Consider the following 20,974-nt stretch of genomic DNA (forward strand, 5'->3'; position numbering starts at 1 on the left):
CTTTATTTAGTAAATGGTTTAACAAGCAGTTCCTGTTCGATTAAAATCAATAGGAATGATTGAAAAGTATGGCAGGGAGTGTCAAAAAGATGTATGCCACAATCAAATGATGTATTTGAATTTCAATTCAATACTGTGTAGGTCCCACCCTCTCTATGTCCCCTTACTAACTCTAGAGGAGTATGCCGCCCCGTAATACGGCATCCCTTTCTCTCTCCCTAGCAATAAGACAATCGGCCACGTTAAGCTAAAGCAAATGAGCCCAAAAAAATTTTATTAAAAAAAAGCATGGCAGGGACATTGAAAGGAGATTTTTCACTAGCGAGTAGCTGGTTCCAATGCAACGAGTTTTTGCATCGAACTGTTACTGGGCATGAATATTGAATATTCTTTGATAAATCCAAGAAGAAAAACTACTACGCTATGCCCGGTCAATCGTAGCCATCGACCTCAACATCAACACCAGAGCCAAATATTCATGTATCATAAGCTGAGTTACTATAACGGGAGATCGGTGCAGGCTGCAATTGATACGTTTGAGCCGTGCATTACGAGAAGAACGGTCGGAATACAAGACATGATAAAGTTATTCTCCTACATGACAACGCTCGGCCTCATGCCTCAAAAGTTGTAGAAAAATATTTCGAATCGCTCAAGTGGGACGTTTTGCCGCACCGGCCGTATTCTTCTGAAATTGCGCTTTCTGATTACTAATTCGATGGATACAGCACGATCTGGCAGGTAATCGGTTTACTTGTTTCGGAGAAATCGAAAATTGATTTCAAACTTGGATAACCTCAAAAAACGAGTCATTTTTTGAGATGGAATTGTCTGAGAGGTGGGAAAAAGCTATAACTATCAATGGAAGATAAATTGATTAATCTTTGAATTCTTTTTATTTTGAAATAAAAGCGTTTCTTATCTCAAAAAAATCGGACCGAATTAATTTGTACTCACAATCTCACTTTCAAGGATCACGTACAAGAAATCGAAACAAATTATAATGAGTATTTTTAATAATTATATTCTCATATAAATATGATTTCTAAACTCTGCCATAAGAACAAATTATTAATTAATGAACAAATATTCAGACTTGCCATGCAGTACCGATTTGGTTAAGTTATTGATCCACTCGGAAGGTATTATATCTTTCATTGAAACAAAATGCTGGATCCATTCAAGTAACTTTAAATAATCTAGTCTTTTTTAATAACATTGGGATAATAGATGTAGTACATTAGTTAAAAACAAATAAAAAGTAAATTATGAGGATTATAGAAAAAATCATGATATCATAGAATTTCCCTACCAAATTGCAACATTTATTCCAGTTTCTGAAATTTTTGTGGGGTCATATTATAAGGGAACTCAAAAAGTACCTTGCTTCCCCGTAGTTGCCGCCGCTGTTTCAGATGAACTACTTTACATTATATGTATTTGTTTATATTTATATTTATCCCAAATTATTGAGAATCTAAGAATGGTAATCAGGCTGGTAAAACCCATAGCTTAGCGAATATTAAACTTGTGACACTGACGGCTGAAACTAGCATAATCTCATTCTTAGCTGGTTGTTGCAGTTCAGTTCCGCTAGGTGACACAACAGTTCAACACAAACTGTTATGCACTGACGAGTCGAAAACGAAACGTAAAGAATTTATTTCGTTTCGAACAGACAGCCAGGTAACTTTGAAAGCGCTTAGTTTGTGATTACTTGCAACAGTAATCACTTGTCGAACTCAAATCGAAGAGCTTTGATTGTCAAATTCTGTAAACCTATCAAGGTTAGCTGTCATTTTGATATTACTGGAAATTAATAAGCTGACGGTTTGAAAATCACCGAATTAGATCAATATAAAATAATAAAACCAAACGAAGTATTTTACTCCCCGATTCACAATTATATGAAGAAAAAAATGGAAAATTGATTCCAGCGTAGGAAGCTCAAGTTAAACTTCATCGATGTTTTCAATAAAAATATTAATAAACAGAACACCGTCAGCAAAACAAGAATCTATTTAGCAAGTCTTCGTTAGATCATGATTCAATTTTGACAAAAGTTTTGTTTTTTTTTCGTCTGAACCTCTCCGGTGCTTTGATCCAGGGTTAAACCCACGAAAGAATCAGAAAGTTTCCACCAAATATAGCCATCGTAATAGGGTCTAGGCATTCCTCGCAATCACCATATTGCGAAAGAAAGACTGGCCGCAGAAATTTGCCACAACACTCGACTCATTTTCCGCGCCGGCGATACCGCAGGAAAAGCCAAAATTTATAAAGGATACAGCCGAATAAACTTTCCGGTTTTCTTTTTTTTTCACTCCCCTCACGGAGTTTTCCATCAACATAAATACTCGGTGCGGTTGGTTCCGTGGACCGTGTGGGTGTGAGGGAAAGCAAGAAAACTGGGTTTTAATTAAATTTAAGGAAATGAAAAAGCCGAAATTAATCCACTTTTGAAGGAAACCAGCAGTGCCAGTTCGACGGGCCAGCCGAGCTACGGTTGGAAGATTAGCATTTTACGGTTCGTTAGTCGGCTCGATACAAAAAGAAAACACCATGTCCAACGACCAGCAGCTTCGCATTGTGGTTAATGAGGATATTTGTGAACTGTGTTACCTTCTGCTGGAAAAGGATTATAGGGATTGTGGTTTTATGTTAGTAACGTAGTTTTCGATAGTTAAAAAAAAACGTTGCAACTGTATATTAAATTCGTAAGTAAAGTAAACAGTAAAGTGTAAAGAGTAAAGAGTAAAGAGTAAAGAGTAAAGAGTAAAGAGTAAAGAGTAAAGAGTAAAGAGTAAAGAGTAAAGAGTAAAGAGTAAAGAGTAAAGAGTAAAGAGTAAAGAGTAAAGAGTAAAGAGTAAAGAGTAAAGAGTAAAGAGTAAAGAGTAAAGAGTAAAGAGTAAAGAGTAAAGAGTAAAGAGTAAAGAGTAAAGAGTAAAGAGTAAAGAGTAAAGAGTAAAGAGTAAAGAGTAAAGAGTAAAGAGTAAAGAGTAAAGAGTAAAGAGTAAAGAGTAAAGAGTAAAGAGTAAAGAGTAAAGAGTAAAGAGTAAAGAGTAAAGAGTAAAGAGTAAAGAGTAAAGAGTAAAGAGTAAAGAGTAAAGAGTAAAGAGTAAAGAGTAAAGAGTAAAGAGTAAAGAGTAAAGAGTAAAGAGTAAAGAGTAAAGAGTAAAGAGTAAAGAGTAAAGAGTAAAGAGTAAAGAGTAAAGAGTAAAGAGTAAAGAGTAAAGAGTAAAGAGTAAAGAGTAAAGAGTAAAGAGTAAAGAGTAAAGAGTAAAGAGTAAAGAGTAAAGAGTAAAGAGTAAAGAGTAAAGAGTAAAGAGTAAAGAGTAAAGAGTAAAGAGTAAAGAGTAAAGAGTAAAGAGTAAAGAGTAAAGAGTAAAGAGTAAAGAGTAAAGAGTAAAGAGTAAAGAGTAAAGAGTAAAGAGTAAAGAGTAAAGAGTAAAGAGTAAAGAGTAAAGAGTAAAGAGTAAAGAGTAAAGAGTAAAGAGTAAAGAGTAAAGAGTAAAGAGTAAAGAGTAAAGAGTAAAGAGTAAAGAGTAAAGAGTAAAGAGTAAAGAGTAAAGAGTAAAGAGTAAAGAGTAAAGAGTAAAGAGTAAAGAGTAAAGAGTAAAGAGTAAAGAGTAAAGAGTAAAGAGTAAAGAGTAAAGAGTAAAGAGTAAAGAGTAAAGAGTAAAGAGTAAAGAGTAAAGAGTAAAGAGTAAAGAGTAAAGAGTAAAGAGTAAAGAGTAAAGAGTAAAGAGTAAAGAGTAAAGAGTAAAGAGTAAAGAGTAAAGAGTAAAGAGTAAAGAGTAAAGAGTAAAGAGTAAAGAGTAAAGAGTAAAGAGTAAAGAGTAAAGAGTAAAGAGTAAAGAGTAAAGAGTAAAGAGTAAAGAGTAAAGAGTAAAGAGTAAAGAGTAAAGAGTAAAGCTTTGAATCTATAGAACCACCCCAATATCCTTTTCAAGCCCTATTTCTAGGATACGAACTCTCTTATAAACTGTTAAATCTTAAACTCTTTACAGCATATGTAGGCCCACATCAAAAATGCTAAATCGTCCACTTGTTAAATCGCTTTATTGAAATCAAGAAGAGGAACCTAAACTCGGCCCATTGAAATTGATAAAAAAAAAACCGCAAAACGACTGATACGCACACATACACGGAAGCTCCATTGACTGCCGGTTAGATCAAGGGATGGTTCCTTTTTCGACGAGCTCCGTGGGCTAGGAAAATATTACTTGAGAGCTTATGGAAAATGAAAAAAAAATCGACAGGAGTAGATGAGCTTGAATACACCGAAAGGATCCTGTGCCGAAACTGATGCCGACGACGATGGTGTGATGGAAATGCTTTTACTCATCGCTGTGCGGTGAATTTCAATGAGCTTTCACACTTCCGACATTCATTGAGCGAATGAGAGAGTTTTCGTGCTTCGCAGTTGTTTGATACAGGATCTTACAGAAGGAAGCAGATATTTTTGCCTAAGCAGAGAAAAAAGAAAGCCGAAACGGTTCTTTTGTGATGTGGGTACCTTACATGAACGCACGCTGGGAAAATTTGAGTGAAACCGATTCCTCTGAGGGTTGTAAGTTCCCATAACTGTCAGCAAGGGGAAGGAAAGGGTTTTCTCATCCACATCCACAGATCTTACCGTGCGGGAATCGAAATCGACTGAGTGAATTGAATGCTGACTCTAATCGAATTTTGATAGGCTTAAATGAATTATTGAAGTGTTATGGCTCGATATGATCCTTGCGAAGTGAATTATACGTTCCTATTCAATGCGGACGATTTACGGCTCAATCGAGGAGAAGGGAAAATTAGTTTACCAGACGATGCGGTATTTCGTTGAAATGGAAAGAATGGTTCAATTGTATTACTTTTGATTTAGTGCCGTGCAGAGGAATGTCTACGCGTTGGAATTTAATAATGTTCAGATTTTGGGATGCGGAGAAGTTTATAAGCATATCTTGCCTCCTAAGAAATGATAACTGATTTATCGTTAACTGGGACCACCGTAGAATTTCATTCTACATCATCTTGGTAACTGAAAACATTGAATAGTTTTTGAGTTTAATAAAATTAGAAACACCTCAAAAGATTGTAATCGCAATGCCAATCCAATTTCCAATCAAGCACTTCATACGATAAGTTTTGCTTTAATATTCAATACTATTTATAAGAAGAGTCATTTCCATTCAGCTTCAATCAGAAATGATAACGCGCTTGAAATCCCACTCCAGGATGCACGCCGGCACCAACGGAAGAAATACGAGCTTGGATACTAGTTATTGCAAAACTTTTCTCTTTCCGAACTTTCTCAGACTGTTTGCATTCCGATACAGTATCGATACTCTGCTGGCACTCCATTCTATATTTTGCCACTTGCGAAGTTCTGATTCTGAAATATAACCCGACTCACAGCTTCGTTCCATCCCAATACCCTCCTGTGCAACAGTTTTTCCGGAAGGGTAGAAGCAGCGGAGAGTCCGTCCGTTAGCAAGTCCCGGTAATTGAAATAAATGATTCATATTGGGTGACACTTGACCGGTCCCCACATAACTCAATAAAAAGTGAGGATATTGTTGGGTTCCTTTGCTGGTGCGCTCGAAGGCTCCGATTCTATTGGCCAAGAATAAACTGAACTGAAGGGGGGAGATAGCTTCTCCCGAATGCTGGACACTTTTGTTGACTTGGTTTGTTTGGTTTAACTTTTTCCCCAGTGGTTTGATGGGAGTCTTGCTGGGTGTGGATTCGTTTCGAGCATCTTCTGAATTCGGTGGGCGTTTTGGAGGTATGTATATCGAAACACATCGCGTTTTATTGCTTTTTGCATTTGATTTATTACGAACCTCATTGAACTTGGTGAAATCGAGCATTTTCCGCCGTTCTGATTTCATTTCGGCTTGTGTTGGTAGATGATTTTGCCTTGACTATTTTATCTTCTTTCGAAAAATTAAATCGTTCAAACACAGCTCGAAAGCGTTAATCTTTGAATACATAATAAGAAATATGCAAAAATACGGGGCCTCATCATCTTCAATGTGTCCCATAATGCTAGAGACATTCTTACGGAACTTTTTCTTTGTTAAACAGTTTGTTTGTAATGACTCTCAGCACTTTTCGTGGGGGGTTTGTTGTCCTCTTTTTGCTTGAAAGTTGAATCTGAACAATATAAGTTCTATTTTTTTTAAGCTAATGTACATGTTGTAGATCAAGATTTATTTGCTCCTCAAGCAAATCTTCAAGGTCGACTTTTAAACTACCTGAGGTTAACATCGATTATATTTTTTACCTTATTTTTTATCGTTGGTAAGCTTTACTCTTTTAGATATCGTGTCGTCGTTCACAATAGTATATTGTTTTTTTTTTATGCTGTCGTACACACACAAATAATCAATAACACCAACCGTAATCGGTAATGTTGCTTCATTTATGGTAATCGTTTTCAAGCAACCCCGATCCTATGTTTCATACGTCGCTTTCGCTTGATGCCAAACCTAACCCAGTTTCCACTCTAACTGCTGTCAAACCGTTTGTTTGAAGTCAGTTTCGAATCTAGTTTATACGTTGTTGAACTGAACCACGATCCTTATCTATCTATCTATCTTCTATCTTCTATCTATCTATATATATAAAAATGCAGAGATCATTCTTTGTAATCGCATCACGTAAGAACGGATGGACGGATTGAGATGCTTTTTTTTTTGTTTGATCAGTTTTTACCCCCACCGGGTTCGTACATCAAAAAAATTAGGAAAACTTACCGGAAAAGTGGGAGAAACCAATAAAGTTATTTTGTATGGACAATGGAATTTTCCACTGAAAAAGTCACCAATGATTGCTAGATCATCGATAGGTGTTTGGCGCATAACGAGTTGTATAAGTGTTTGGCCGTCGAAGAAAGGAATACTAGATCGTTGAAGGAATCATTTGGCGCGCAACGAGTTGTTTTGTGTGAATTCATGTGGTTCGTCATTTCGAGCCACGTGCTTAATTGGGTATCAACATTATTGATTGCCAAATGATTCAATGATGAAACGCATATGAGTGTTCTAGCTATACCGTAAACATGATCAAAAGTTCTGATACTGTTTACCAGAAGATGCATTGTGTTCAATGTAATCGGTTAGTTGTTTATTGTTGGCCATCGTAGGCGTGAGTTGAACAAATCACCTTATAAATAGAACGATTTTTGTACGAATCAATGATAAGATGCTGCTGTTTAAATAATGAGATCAATCATAGAGGTTTGCTTTGAATTTAGCATGCTGAAGTTCGTTCGCGTCGGGTAAATTCTGGTGGATTGAAAACCATTAGTTGTGAGATTTTATGCATTGACTCAAACGATAAGCTGCATACTGGTACAACCACTCCTCTACAACAGAAGAACTGCACATTATTTTCATATAAAACTTTCTGATATAGATTCTCAGTGCCGAACTCCACCATTCATTAATTGTAGGTGGGGTACTAAACAAAATTATGTGGTGTTGACTAATGAGATGACTATTGATAAAACTATTAAACGAATGCAGTGTTCATGTAAAAGTTATGAGATACAATATTTAAAAAAATGGTAATTTGAACTTTCGAATGTCCAAGAATTACTCATTTTATCATTCGATTTTCTAACAATATCAAACTAATCATAGTACTCAAGGAGGAGTAAGGATTTGAAGATAAAGTGCGGAAAATTCGACGTAACAAGGTTCATTTAAGTAAGAAGAAGATTTCTCGCATCTAAACTTTTAGACCCAGAGGAGTCGAACTTAGCGATGCGAAACATCTGAGTCTCTGATATGTTAAATTTTTTTTTGTTTTGCCCACCACACTCCCCCACGCCAAAAAATTTACTAAATAGTTACTGACTGACCAGAAGTCATACATTAAAAGTAAAAATAAAGTTTTATCGCTAAATTGTTAATGGAAATTTTTTCCTGTGATTGTCACGCTACGAACATTCATCAAACACGATTAAATAATATCACCAGACTAGCGAGAAGTGACGAACTACAAGTCGCGAGGGCAGCTTTTGTAAATTTGTTCTAATCAATTTAAAGTAGTCATCTCAGTTATTTTTGCTTCACTTTTTATTCCATATGTCGAAACCATAGTCTGAGAGAGATCAACAATCGCTATTCGATGCACTGACTCAAAAGATGATTCGCGGTGCATTCGCTTTATTTTTGCTTAACAAAAGCTTTTAACATATTCACAATTTTTTATGAATTCATCGCAGCCAAGTAATCAGTAAAATAATGGAAAGATACATTGACAGCATAACGTTTGACAATTCTACTGTCCGAAAACATAAATTTAAAAAAAAAACGGGCGAGACGAAGTTCGACGGGTCAGCTAGTCTATATATATAAAAATGCAGAGATCATTCTTTGTAATCGCATCACGTAAGAACGGATGGACGGATTGAGATGCTTTTTTTTTTGTTTGATCAGTTTTTACCCCCACCGGGTTCGTACATCAAAAAAATTAGGAAAACTTACCGGAAAAGTGGGAAAAACCAATAAAGTTATTTTGTATGGACAATGGAATTTTCCACTGAAAAAGTCGCCAATGATTGCTAGATCATTGATAGGTGTTTGGCGCATAACGAGTTGCATAAGTGTTTGGCCGTCCAAGAAAGGAATACTAGATCGTTGAAAGAATCTTTTGGCGCGCAACGAGTAGATTTGGGTGGAGAATTTATATGCATGATTGATTCGTCATTTGGAAACACGTGCTTATCGTGGGTATCAAAATCATTACTTGCCAAATGACTGTTTTAGCTATACCGTAAACAGAAGCACAAGTTCTAATGTCATTTACCAGTAGATGTAGTTAGATGACGATTATGTTGGCCATCGTGGGCGTGAGTTGAACAAATAAAATTATGTAACGATTTTTTTACGTATCAATGATAGGATTCTGCTGTTGAAATAATGAGTTCAGATGAAAATATATGTTCCTTGCATTTAGCATGCTGAAGTTTGTTCAGCCGATTCGGGTGAGTTTTCAAGAGTGGTTTACTTCAAAACGGATGGTATTCATGACATTTGTAAGCTGCTTAAGTCAAATCATTTCATTTTCCGAACTTCCGGATTATTTGACGAATTACCATATGGGAATCGTGAATATCATATCTGAAGTAGAAATCGTGGCATGTAAAAACCATTAGTTATGAGATCTGCTGTTTTATACATTGGCTTTAACGATAAGAAGAATACTGGTATAATCACTCCTCATGTTCACTCCGCTAGAACAGAATATTGATTCTCAGGACTGAATACTAAGAAAAACGATGTGGTGGCTCGACGAATGAGAGACCTTTTGATACAATTCTTGAACGAATCCAGCGTTCATGTCAAAGTTAATGGACACAATATTTAATAAAACGGGTAATTTGAACTTTCGAATGTCCAAGTATTTTTCATTTTATCGCTAATTCGTTAATCGAAAATTGATCCTGTCATTATCCTGCTACGAACATTCATCAAACACGACTAAATCACTATCACTAGCGGTGAAGCAAGTTATGGACAACCGTTCAAAATTAGTTTATTACTTTCGATAATCCCTAAGGATTTGCTATTAAATTTTCAAACGTCTTCAGTACAAATAAGTCTTAACATTCAATGACAAACAACCATCCCCGAGGGCTGCTTTTGGAAAGTATTGTGGGGTCAATTTAAAGTATTTATCTTGGTCATCTCTTTTTCATCCATCTGTTAAATTGTTTATTCGTTTATTTAGGAGCAAGGGAAAAGCCTGCTGGAGCTGAGATTTTGGTTCTCCTTCTCCAGCCGGCATAAAACCTTCTCATCTTTTGTATTAACAGATAACATTTGACCAAATGATACATAACGAAATCTTTAGTTACCCTTATTTAAACTACAAAGCTAACTAACAACTATTCATATCGTCTAATTATGTAAATAAAACTAGCGGGAAAAGATTCGGAGATAACGGGTTTTAATGGTGTTACGAGATAAATAGAATCAAATTCATCAGAGCAAGTATTGCGTATACGCGGCACATACTCGAAAACGGTTCATGGAAGCCATAGTTAGTTCTAGCACTAGGAATTCTGAGAAAGGGATTAAACCGCAAATTACGCCGAAGAATGTCAAAACTTAGCTGTTGTAGGAGATCTGCACTATCAATTCAACACTGGATGTGGTCCGCGACGAAAACAGCTTTTTGTGTATCACGGCGGACAGATAGCAAATCGAAGTGCATGAGCCTACACGGAACCACCCGCGATCCCATTTCAACCAGAATATTAGTTGATTTTCTGAATTCGATTGGTTAAAATTTGGTACAACTAATCGATTGTTGTTTTAATTAAACTGTCATTTTTGTTTTTCGATTAGTAGAAACGATGGTTGAAACAACTAATGTAACTGTTTGAAAAAAAATGCTGTCAATTAGTGAGGACACATACCTTTCAATTTCAACAAATATTTTGGTCGAAATAACTGGTCTTGTTATTGAAACAAAATTCTGTTAGTTGAAAAATAAATCGGTTTATTTGTTTTAGACATTGCAAATAGTTGAATCAACTCGAACAATGATATTGATTTGCGAAAATAATCAAAATATACTTACTGATACACGTCATGATCTATTTGAAATAAGTTCGCTATGTTGAGATTCATGAAATAAATATCGTTGTTAAAATATAAACAGTATTTTTTATTGACATGTAATATCATTAGGGCTGGGAAAATCACCGATCACTGCTGATTTCAAGTGATCAGCAAAAGTGACCGGAGGGGGAGTAAATTAGTGAAATTATTAAATTTACCTAAATGAGTATTGCAAGATGATGCCTTCAAACAGTTGAACTAAAGTTATGCACTGATAATTTTAGTCAATTTATATGAGCTTGGGTGCATTAACCGATGGGAATTGGAATTTTGCGACGGCAGTTCAAACGCGCCATTCAATCGCAGCGCGTTATGTGTGTTTGAATCCCTTCGCTCCTGTTACTTTCATAAATTAAATTCATGTCAAAAAGCGTTTTATTGCTAATGCATGAACATCATCGTCGGTATCACACGGCTGGAATTAAAACAGTCTGCTGGAAGTAAATCAATGATCGAATTTGAAGCATAAAATTTTTGCGCATACCTGAAAGATTACGAGATGATCATTTGTTAAATTTTTTTTAAATTTGTCACCAAACCTTTTTCAGGTTAATTTTATTACAACACCGTTGTTAGGTAAACACTTGTTATCATAAATCTCTCAAATCGAATGAACACAATTTCACCAAACGCTTTAACCATCGATGTTGTTTTCATTGACATTTTGACGCGACGCGAACAGATTTCAACTAAAAAAGTTGTTGATTTTGCATTGCGATTATTGTTTTGCTTTCAACTGTCTCCGGCATTTGACAGCATTAAAAACAACATATTTTTCAACTACTTGATTATATGCAAATCAAAAACCATATTGGTTGAATCAAAAAGAAATTAGTTAAATCAACTATCGCAAAAATCAAAAACTGCGATATCGCAATTTTATGATCGAAGGGTTCTCCGTGTACAACGAGCTTTCGTAGCTTGGAAGATTAAATGGATCTCTTCTGGGCAGGCGACGCAAAGCAAAACGAATGAACTTGCGCTGAACAGTTTCAATGCGCAGCTTATCAGTTTGGTAATATGGTGCCCAAACAACAACAGCACATACTCCAGTGTAGAACGAACTAGAGCGCAATATAACGATTTCAGGCAGTATATGTTATTGAAATTTTTTGAGATGCGAAAGATGAATCCTAGCATCTTTAATGCTTTAGAGATTCTATGTGATCTTTGAAACTAAGTTTTGAATCCAATAACACTCCTAGATCCTTATTTGATGTCTCCCGTTTTAGTACAGCTTGCGAAATAGTGTAATCATACATGATCGTGGTTCGTTTACGAGAGAAGGAGATAACGAAACATTTGAAGGCGTTAATAACCATTCTGTTGACGTTGCACCAGTTAGAAAATACATCCAACTGTGACTGCAAGAAGTTTGAGTCTTTCAGATATTTGATGAGATGAAACAGTTTGAAATCGTCGGCGAATGATAGCTTCATGCATTGCAATGCAAAATTCAGATCATTTAGATATAGCAGAAATATGAATGGTCCTAGATGGCTTCCCTGAGGAATGCCAGAGCTCACGATGAATGATGGAGTAACGCAGTCGCCAATTTTCACGGTCATACTACGACCAGTCAGATATCATTCAATCTAATCCATCATCCCACATGTCAAACCTTTAGTTTGAGAGAGATCTACAATCTCTGTTCAATACACTGACTCGAAGGATGAGATGGCAATCGGTGCATTTGTTTAGTTTTTGCGCAACAAAAGCATTGAACATATCCACAATAATTCTTGATGATCAGGACGAAGTTAATGTATTGGATATAAATTTGTCGTAATTCGTTTATTGTAAGCCAAGTAATCAGTAAAATAATGGAAAGAAACATTAACGTTTGACAACTCTGCTATCCGAAAACACAAATTTAAAAAAATAATTTTAGGCGAGACGAAGTTCGACGGGTCAGCTAGTATATATATAAAAATGCAGGGGACATTCTTTGTAATCGCATCACTTAAGAACGGATGGACGGATTTACATGATTCTTTTTGTGGTTGATCAGATTCTACCACCGCTGGGTTCGTACATCAAAAAATTTTGGAAAATTTGCCGGAAAAGTGGGAAAAACCAATAAAATTATTTTGTATGGACAATGGAATTTTCCGATGAAAAAAGTCGCCAATGATTGCTAGATCTACGATTGATGTTTGGCGCGCAACGAGTTGCATAAGAGCTTGGCCGTCGAAGGAAAGAATACTAGATCGTTGAAAAAATTGTTTGGCGCGCAACGAGATATTTTGTGTGAAGATTTCACATGCATGCTTGATGGATGTGATTCGTTATTTCGATCCACGTGCTTGAATGGGTATCAAAATTATTGCTTACTAATGTCGTTTACATTTACCAGTTGATGAATTGTGTTCAATGGAGTCAGATGAATAGTATTGGTCATTGCGGGGGCAAGACTAACAAATTTAACAAATTTTTTTAATGAATCAATGAACAGATTGTGCTGTAGAAGCGCTAAGGTCAAACTAAAAGATTTTCCTTGCATTTTTCGTTCTAATGATTTAGATTAGACTAAGCGCACACAGTAAGTGGTTATTAGATATCAATGTTCAAGATGATTGCATAATGAATTGAGACTGTTATTTTATGTTGCATATTCTGTGAAGAAGAATGTTCAAACTGGTAAGATCAATATCAAATTACAATTTAAGCGTCGTTAAGCAATCAAAAGTTCCACAGTACCTGAAAATATCCACTTTATTAGAGCTCTAAAATACTCATGGTACTTTTTGATAACTTGAACGTGCAGAACAGATTCTGAGAAAAATTTCTCACTGCTTAAAAGCTGTACACACCGAATTATTTTTACGAATGTCGGTACAGTTTTACTGACTTTCAAACAGCTGAATATTCCGTAATCCGTTAAGTAACAGTTTTATTTGCTGAATGATCGGTACAGTTCCACTGAACTTGGATCTGTCATAATTCTAATGACTTCTTCATCATTCAATACCGACGTTCGGCGAAATTTACAAAACAATTCTAAAAAGGCGGGTGGGTAATGTCAGAGACATAACTGGATGTCGTGAATACGAAAACAACTGACATGTTCCTTAACACTTCCGAATATCAATTGTATGAATTATGCACGCATTCCCCTTTTGCACATTTTTCGCAAAAACAAAGAAAGCTTCACTTGATCTCGATTACTGTGAATTTCACACAGCGAAAAGTGCACAAATCTAAGCAAACTGTTCTTGATTTGCAGTAAACTGAGGATATTTCCCTACGATTTGCGAACTACAAATCCTAATAGTTCTTTAGAAAACTTTTAGAGCCATTAGAACGGCTGATATTGTGCAATGCTCTCCACCGTTGTTTTTTTCCCAATGCTAATGACTGGCAGCTGTGACGTAATCGCTCTTGTCGAAAGCGTGCAGACGACACAAAACACATCTGCTCGCAGTGGCGATAGAATCCAAACTGATTCAATTTTTGTTAAGAGATTTCCTTTTATCTGATTTCGTTTGTAGCTTTTTCACTAATGGGCGATCCTAACGGCTATAAAAATAGCCGCATACAGAATTTTAATGTCGATTATTTCATTTCGGATTTGCATATTTTATTGAAAGAAACTATCAATATGCTGTAGGGATTCGTTTCTAGCATTCACAAGGACCAAATTGAGGAACTCACTGCGATATTCACCACTTTTCGGAACATTTTTCCCGGACGATTTGTTGTACAGCAGCAGATATTTTGTTCTCTTCCTTAGAACGCATTCTGATTGGCTGGTGTTGACATGGAGCAAATGAGACAGGTTTTTCAATAGTGAACTATTGAAATACTTCAATGCTTTTGCTATACACGTTCAAATTGAAAAATTTCGATTCTATTGGTAGTTAGATTATATAAATCCTTTCACAGATCACTGAGCTATGAGCTTTAAAAATACGAGAAAGGCAAACGCGCCTTATGAATTATCCTCTTTGATACTCGTTTTTACCAAACATTTCAGAAAAGTTTAATTTTGAATTATTTGAGACTATGTCACAAAACTGAAAATTTTATCATAAAATTGTGATCATATTTCCGATGGCATGTCGCAAGAATTATGTTGATTCATTAGATACAACAATAGATATTCACGATCAAAAACTTATCACTCTCTCAGAGGGTAAATTTTGAAAAGGCACCCCATAGTAAAGTAAGTCGTATTCACGACAAAATATGTAAACGTCTTGACCCGTAAAGAACTACTGTTATTTGATAAATTGTATTAGAGATCTGGGAAATAAAGGAGCAATTTAGTTTTCAAAATATATTTCCATCCGATTAATTAATTTATTTGCTTGTGATGAATGAATTGAATTACATTTGCTCTCCAGAAATAATTCATCCAAATAAAATGATCAGATATCTTTCGGATGCAATTCAATAGAATATGCGATCACCCTTCACATTTTTATTATTAGAGTTCTGGAATAAAAAGTTGTAAAAGGCTTTTTGAATATATTCACTAAATGAAAAATTACCGCTAGGAATCAGTATTATCTATTTTTTACAAGCAATCAATTCGCACCACTATTTTTTCTCTACAAATCTAGAAATTTTCACATTTTTACGTCCGAAAATTATGTTATTTAACAGATCTATATTTCTGCTGAATGTATAGTGATGGTTACTAAAATTCTTCATTATTTTTTTAGTAACTTTCCGAATATTGGTAGAACTTTCACTGAGTTCGTCAAGAGAAATGACATTTCAGAGTTCACAGACCGTGTCAGTGAATAATAAATAACCGTAACTTTTACATAGGAGTTGGATAAATTTTACGTATCTTTCAGTGAAAATAATATTTTACAGATCGTTGCCGCAAAAATTATTACCGAACACAAAAATAGAAATTTTTTGTGTATAAGAAACTGCTTCAAAGTTTGTTCCGTCGGGTGAACATTCATGTATGAGTAATTCCATAAACCGGACTGTTCAGAATAGAAATCTGTGCATTTGTTCCATTTTTGCTTAACAGAAGTAATTCATATTTTCACATTAATCTTTGGTGATGTTCCTTCTTTTGAAGCTAAAGCGAGTGTGTGTCGAATTCCGTTGATTGTAGGTTAAGTAATCAGAAAAATAATGGAGAGAAACGTTGACCACTTAGTCTTTTGACAATTCTTCTGACGAGACGAAGCTCGACGGGTCTTTTTATATGTAGAATAGTAGCTTGTCTTGTTTTTTTGGCATTGAAAACGCCTTACTGTTCACTATACGGAGCTCGGTGTCAATTAAAAATTCGAAACAAGCCGCGTTAGATTTTTTTTTCTAATTTTGAAAGCTTATAATTCAATAATCTGTAAAAGGATTTATATGTTCTAACCCTCAATCGATTCGAAAACATATAATTCAAACATGTGGCAATCCACGTATTTATGGTATTTCAAAATTTCAATTTGAATTGATCCATGTTTTCACGAACCAATCACAGCATGCCATAATGATGATGTAATCCTATTGGATTCGCGTCATACATAAAAAAGTACCGAATGTCGTTTTCGTTTCAAGCGCTGCACTAGTGTAGTGGGGAGCGGGTCATATCGCCGAAAGCCATTTCGCCGAAAGTCATTTCGCCGAAAGTCGTTTCGCCGAAAAGGTCATTTTACCGAAAGGGTAATTTCGCCGTAAGGATCATATCTCCTGCATGTTATGTCTTCTGTATAACTGATGTGGCGCAGCCACATAACCGAAGCCATAACATAACCGAACCGAAGCTGAGTCGGCCGCCGACCTGCCGTCGGAAGCGGCGACCTCTTGCATACAAACCTGTAACCGCCTCGTTTGCTCGGTCTACTCAAAGCTAGGTTTCTTTGCTTTAGTTAGGACCGAACGAGCGGTAGCGAGGTCGGACAGCACATGAACTAAAACGATGTGGCGATGCCGCATTAGTTTTTTTTTCATTTTCACTTGATAAACGGAAAATACCACCTACATTTGCCTGGTAGATACACCTATGCAATTGCTTTGATGCTGACTAGCTAATAGTCAACAAGTTTTCTTGGGAACTACTTTCTGAGGTTCATGAATCAATCTTTATTCAAGAGTACAACAATCAATCATTATGCAAGAAGTACAATGGTAAGTTAACAAAACGGGCGTTAACGCTATCATTTTTCGTTTGTCTTTAATTTAAATCAATTCTAATTAAGAATTCAAGACGATTTCAGGATTCGGCGAAATGACCCTTTCGGCGAAATGGCTTTCGGCGAAATGACCCTGATCCAGTGTAGTGTAATCGTTGCTACTCGCTTCAACTTGTACTCGTTTCAACTCGGGTGTAATCAAGGCTTCGACCGGTCTAGTGTCGAAACCGAAAACGCCAAAAGATAATACTTTCAGCAACAGCTGTCAATTTTAAATTAGTTCATGTTTTAATGATTAACTTGCAAAATCGTTTGAAAAACCATATCTATTCCATTTTGTAAGAAAAAAAGCGGGTAGGTATCTGAGTCATAATCGAATTGATGAGAATACGAATAATAATTGAAATTGCTTGGGACTGAATAAGAGACAATAATAATAAGTACAACACCAAATATGATAATACATGGATCAATAAGTCCCGAGACTAAAGCAGAAATGGCGCTCGTAGTAAACCAGTAACCACGTCTTTCTAGAGTATTAACCTTTGCTTGAAACGGGTCAAAATTTTAAGTCTATTCGACCAGAAACAGCTGAGTTATCGAGGTTGGAGTAAAGTCGTTTTGTAGTTTGTTTAAAAAATGGAAAAAACGAGTTTCGTGTTTTGATAAAACATTGTTTTTTAATGGGTAAAAACACCGTGCAAGCAAAAAAATGGATTGAAAAATGTTATCCGGTCTCTTGTCCATCAAAAGCAACGATTTGTCGGTGGTTCGCCGAGTTTAAACGTGGTCGTACCGACACAAATGACGCGGAACGCTCGGGTACACCTGTGGAAGCCGTTACACCGGGAAATGTGAGTGAAGTGACAAAAATTATAACGAAAGATCGTAAAGTGAAGCTCCGTGAGATTGCTGAGATGTCACAGATATCATATGGAAGTGTATTTACTATCCTTCATGAAAAATTGAGCATGAAAAAGGTTTTTTTCCAAGTGGGTGCCGCGATTGCTTTCGATGGAACAAAAACAGCCTGCCACAAGTCGATGAAAACAATGGCGAAATTGAACGAATTGGGCTTTGATCTGCTTTCCCACACCCCATACTCGCCAGATTTAGCCCCCAGTGACTACTGGCTCTTAGCTGATCTTAAAAAAATGCTCCAGGGAAAAAGATTTGGCTCAAATGAGGAAGTCATCGCTGAAACTGAAGTTTATTTTGAAGCGAAGGATAATTTTTTTTATAAACATGGTATTGAAAAATTGGAAACGTTGTATCACTCTAAAAAGTGATTATGTTGATGAATAAAAAAAAATGCAAAAAAAATGTTGTTTCCATTGTTAGTCTCGGGACTTATTGATCCATGTGTTAACACTCAAAGAAAGTATGGGAAATAATAATAATAATTCTTTATAATAACGCTTGCGTTATCCAAAATAATAAACAATTGAACTAGAGTTGTTTACAAATCAGTGAAAGTACATTATCAAATGTCACTAGAACTGAGAACCATAACGGAGTTTTTTCGCGGAATGTGCGAATCGCGTTTTTGATCAATTATTCAAAAACTAGACTGATTTTCGAAAAACCAAAAACACTTAAGTTTTCGAAATCAAATTTATCACAACTAAGTATTCTTAGAATTTTGAAATTTTGCTCTGCCGAGCCGTAATTGGTTTTTGAAATATATAAACGGTAACTGTTCCGTTCCACGAGGATGGTTTCAGAACTGAAAAGTAGTGGTTGTAGCAGAATTTCACAAACAATCTGAAAACAACCGAAATTTGAAAAAGTTTACAAAAACTTTTCCACATTTTTTTTATTGCTTGCGCGCTGCTGTTTCGTATTGAGATGGTGTGCACGGTGGACTCGGTGGCATTATATCGTTAGCAAAAATTGCATATCAAATAATGACGCGAATTTATACAGCATTTGGTTTTGTGGTGAAATGAAAACGAGTTGAATACAATAAAATGGGTATTGTAAGAAGTCGTCTATTTTCTAAGTAACTGTCATTTATAATGCTAAAAATGTCCAACTCTGTTGAGCTCAATGCATTGATGTTGCTGAAGCAATAATGCTTGGCTGTGTAATATTATATAATAGGTATTATTTCAGATTGTAGCAATTTTTATACCAAAACTAAAACTTCAACCTTGACAGGCTACTGAATGAAATGAATACTAGCCAACTATTATCGTTCATGTAGAATATTTGAAAATATTACTTTTATATAACCTGTGATGCAAACAATGTGGCCTGGTGATCTACTGGCAAAGATATCAAAAATACTTGAATGTTCTCTTGTCTTCAATCGTTCTTTTGAAGAAGAATTCATGATTGCTACTAAACTCAAGCATATACATGATGAGCAAGTTAGTCAATACATAAACATATAACCTCATGTTAGTCATTCATAATTACTCGTGATTCATAGCTTTAGTGTAAGAGTAATCACTAAAAATAACGATTGAATTACCATACATTCAAAGTGTGAAGGATTCAAAAATCCATTACGTCCAGTCTTATTTACAACATAACGAGAGGTAAGCCCACTGCGCTCAATCACTGAAAAAAGTTCTGGTTTCTATGTGTCGGTTTTTCTTGTTATCCTTTGTGCGACGGTTCGTTCAACTGAAGCGGATAAAATTTTGCGCGCATTTTATGACGCTACATTTCACCTTAATGTTTGAAATACTGCATTTTTAATATCATCTCAATCGGTCGTGTCATGTACACAACCCTGTATTTTATTGTTTATAAATGTCGACTAATTGTGTTGAGACTGAAAAGTCAAATAGAATTTTTCTCAAGATCAAGAGAGCATATTCCGCAATACTGATTTGCAAGAACGATAGATGAATTTATTTTATGATAATTTCGAAAAGGCTTCCGTCAAGTAAGACAGGTTCTACCAAGTAAGTTCTCGTGAAGTTAGAAGGACAAATTTTATTGGAACATTTACGGGTATAACCGTAAACTTTAGACTAGTTGGTAATGACTCGAAACCAGTCAGTAACAAATCGTGATAAAACAAGGTTTTAACCTTTCAAGAGTGATTTATCTATAATTTTAAACGTTTATTGATCGATTGAACGTTTTAGAACTAATTGGCTCAACTGGCACGTTTCCCTAGTTATTTGGAGATTTGTGCCTGTTGTCAGATTGGATTATCTGTAAATCCGTGCAAAATATCAACTGTACTTTTCCCACAACGTAGGATAATCACCGGAATCCGTCCATTACAGCTTTTTTGGTTCTGGGGTTTCTGAGGTTTCTGAGGATTCCTGATTCAAAACTGAATTGGTCTGCTCACATTGATTTCAGGATTAAGAGAGCTTGCAGGGCTTTCGGCCAATGCGTACGATCTTTTGAAAAATCATGGGGACTCAAGCCCAGATACATTCATTGGATCTACACAACTATTGTTAGAACAATTTCAGCACATGAATGTATTGTATGGAGATAGAAAAGAAAAGTTGCGACAGTTCAGTCAGAACTAAATCATCTCCAAAGCAGGCTCCGAATAGCAATGACAAGAGCATTCACGACAACTCCTACTGCTGCTCTACAGACGCTACTGTGCACTAAACCACTACAAGTGAAATAACAAACAGATAATGAGATCTTTTGTTTTGAATGCATCGGATTTGGTGACAACGAAATGGAATTCATCTTGATTTCTCAGAAATAATTTAGCCCATTTTCGCAAGCCTGTGTTCTTGTTGTTCAGATCATAAGCGATTTAGGAATGAAACCAGTCATTAGACCAAACCACCTGAGCGATCTGATGGACCTCTTCCATACAGTGCCACTTAATATTGCAACCGAAATTGAAACTTGAAAGGTTAAATGAACTTCAAAGCGATCCTGTATCCTTACTAGTGACCCGGAATCGTTCCCAGCGCAAAAAGAAAACCAAATCAATCACGACTATCAACACAAGTTTTCAACGGGTCGTTGGTTCAGGAAATCAAACAACAACCGCAAAACCTGTGCAAACATCGGCATGGTTCGGAAAACGTGACGAACTACAGCATGTTGTGGAAAGTGGCAAACGTCACCGAAACAAAACAAAAATCACCACAACTCGGTCACTCGAAGCGCCAAAATCGTGCCCGGTTCGTCGTCGGATTGAAAACGAAAGCGAGAATCAACAGTGTGATGTCAGAAATAATTTATGTTGATGAATTTATTTTCGTTTTTTTTTTGTTGTTGTTGTCTCTGTTTCGTACTAATACACAA

The 20,974-nt window shown here is 35.9% G+C and overlaps 1 protein-coding gene across 3 annotated transcripts in view; it reads left to right on the forward strand.

Annotated features, from left to right (window-relative positions):
- The window catches only part of LOC131426972 (discoidin domain-containing receptor tyrosine kinase B), a 702,887-nt gene that overhangs the window by 351,429 nt on the left and 330,484 nt on the right, over positions 1-20,974 (forward strand). The gene's annotated exons all lie outside the window — the stretch shown is intronic.

The sequence above is a fragment of the Malaya genurostris genome, chromosome 2 (genome assembly GCF_030247185.1).
Source record: "Malaya genurostris strain Urasoe2022 chromosome 2, Malgen_1.1, whole genome shotgun sequence".
NCBI lineage: Eukaryota > Metazoa > Arthropoda > Insecta > Diptera > Culicidae > Malaya > Malaya genurostris.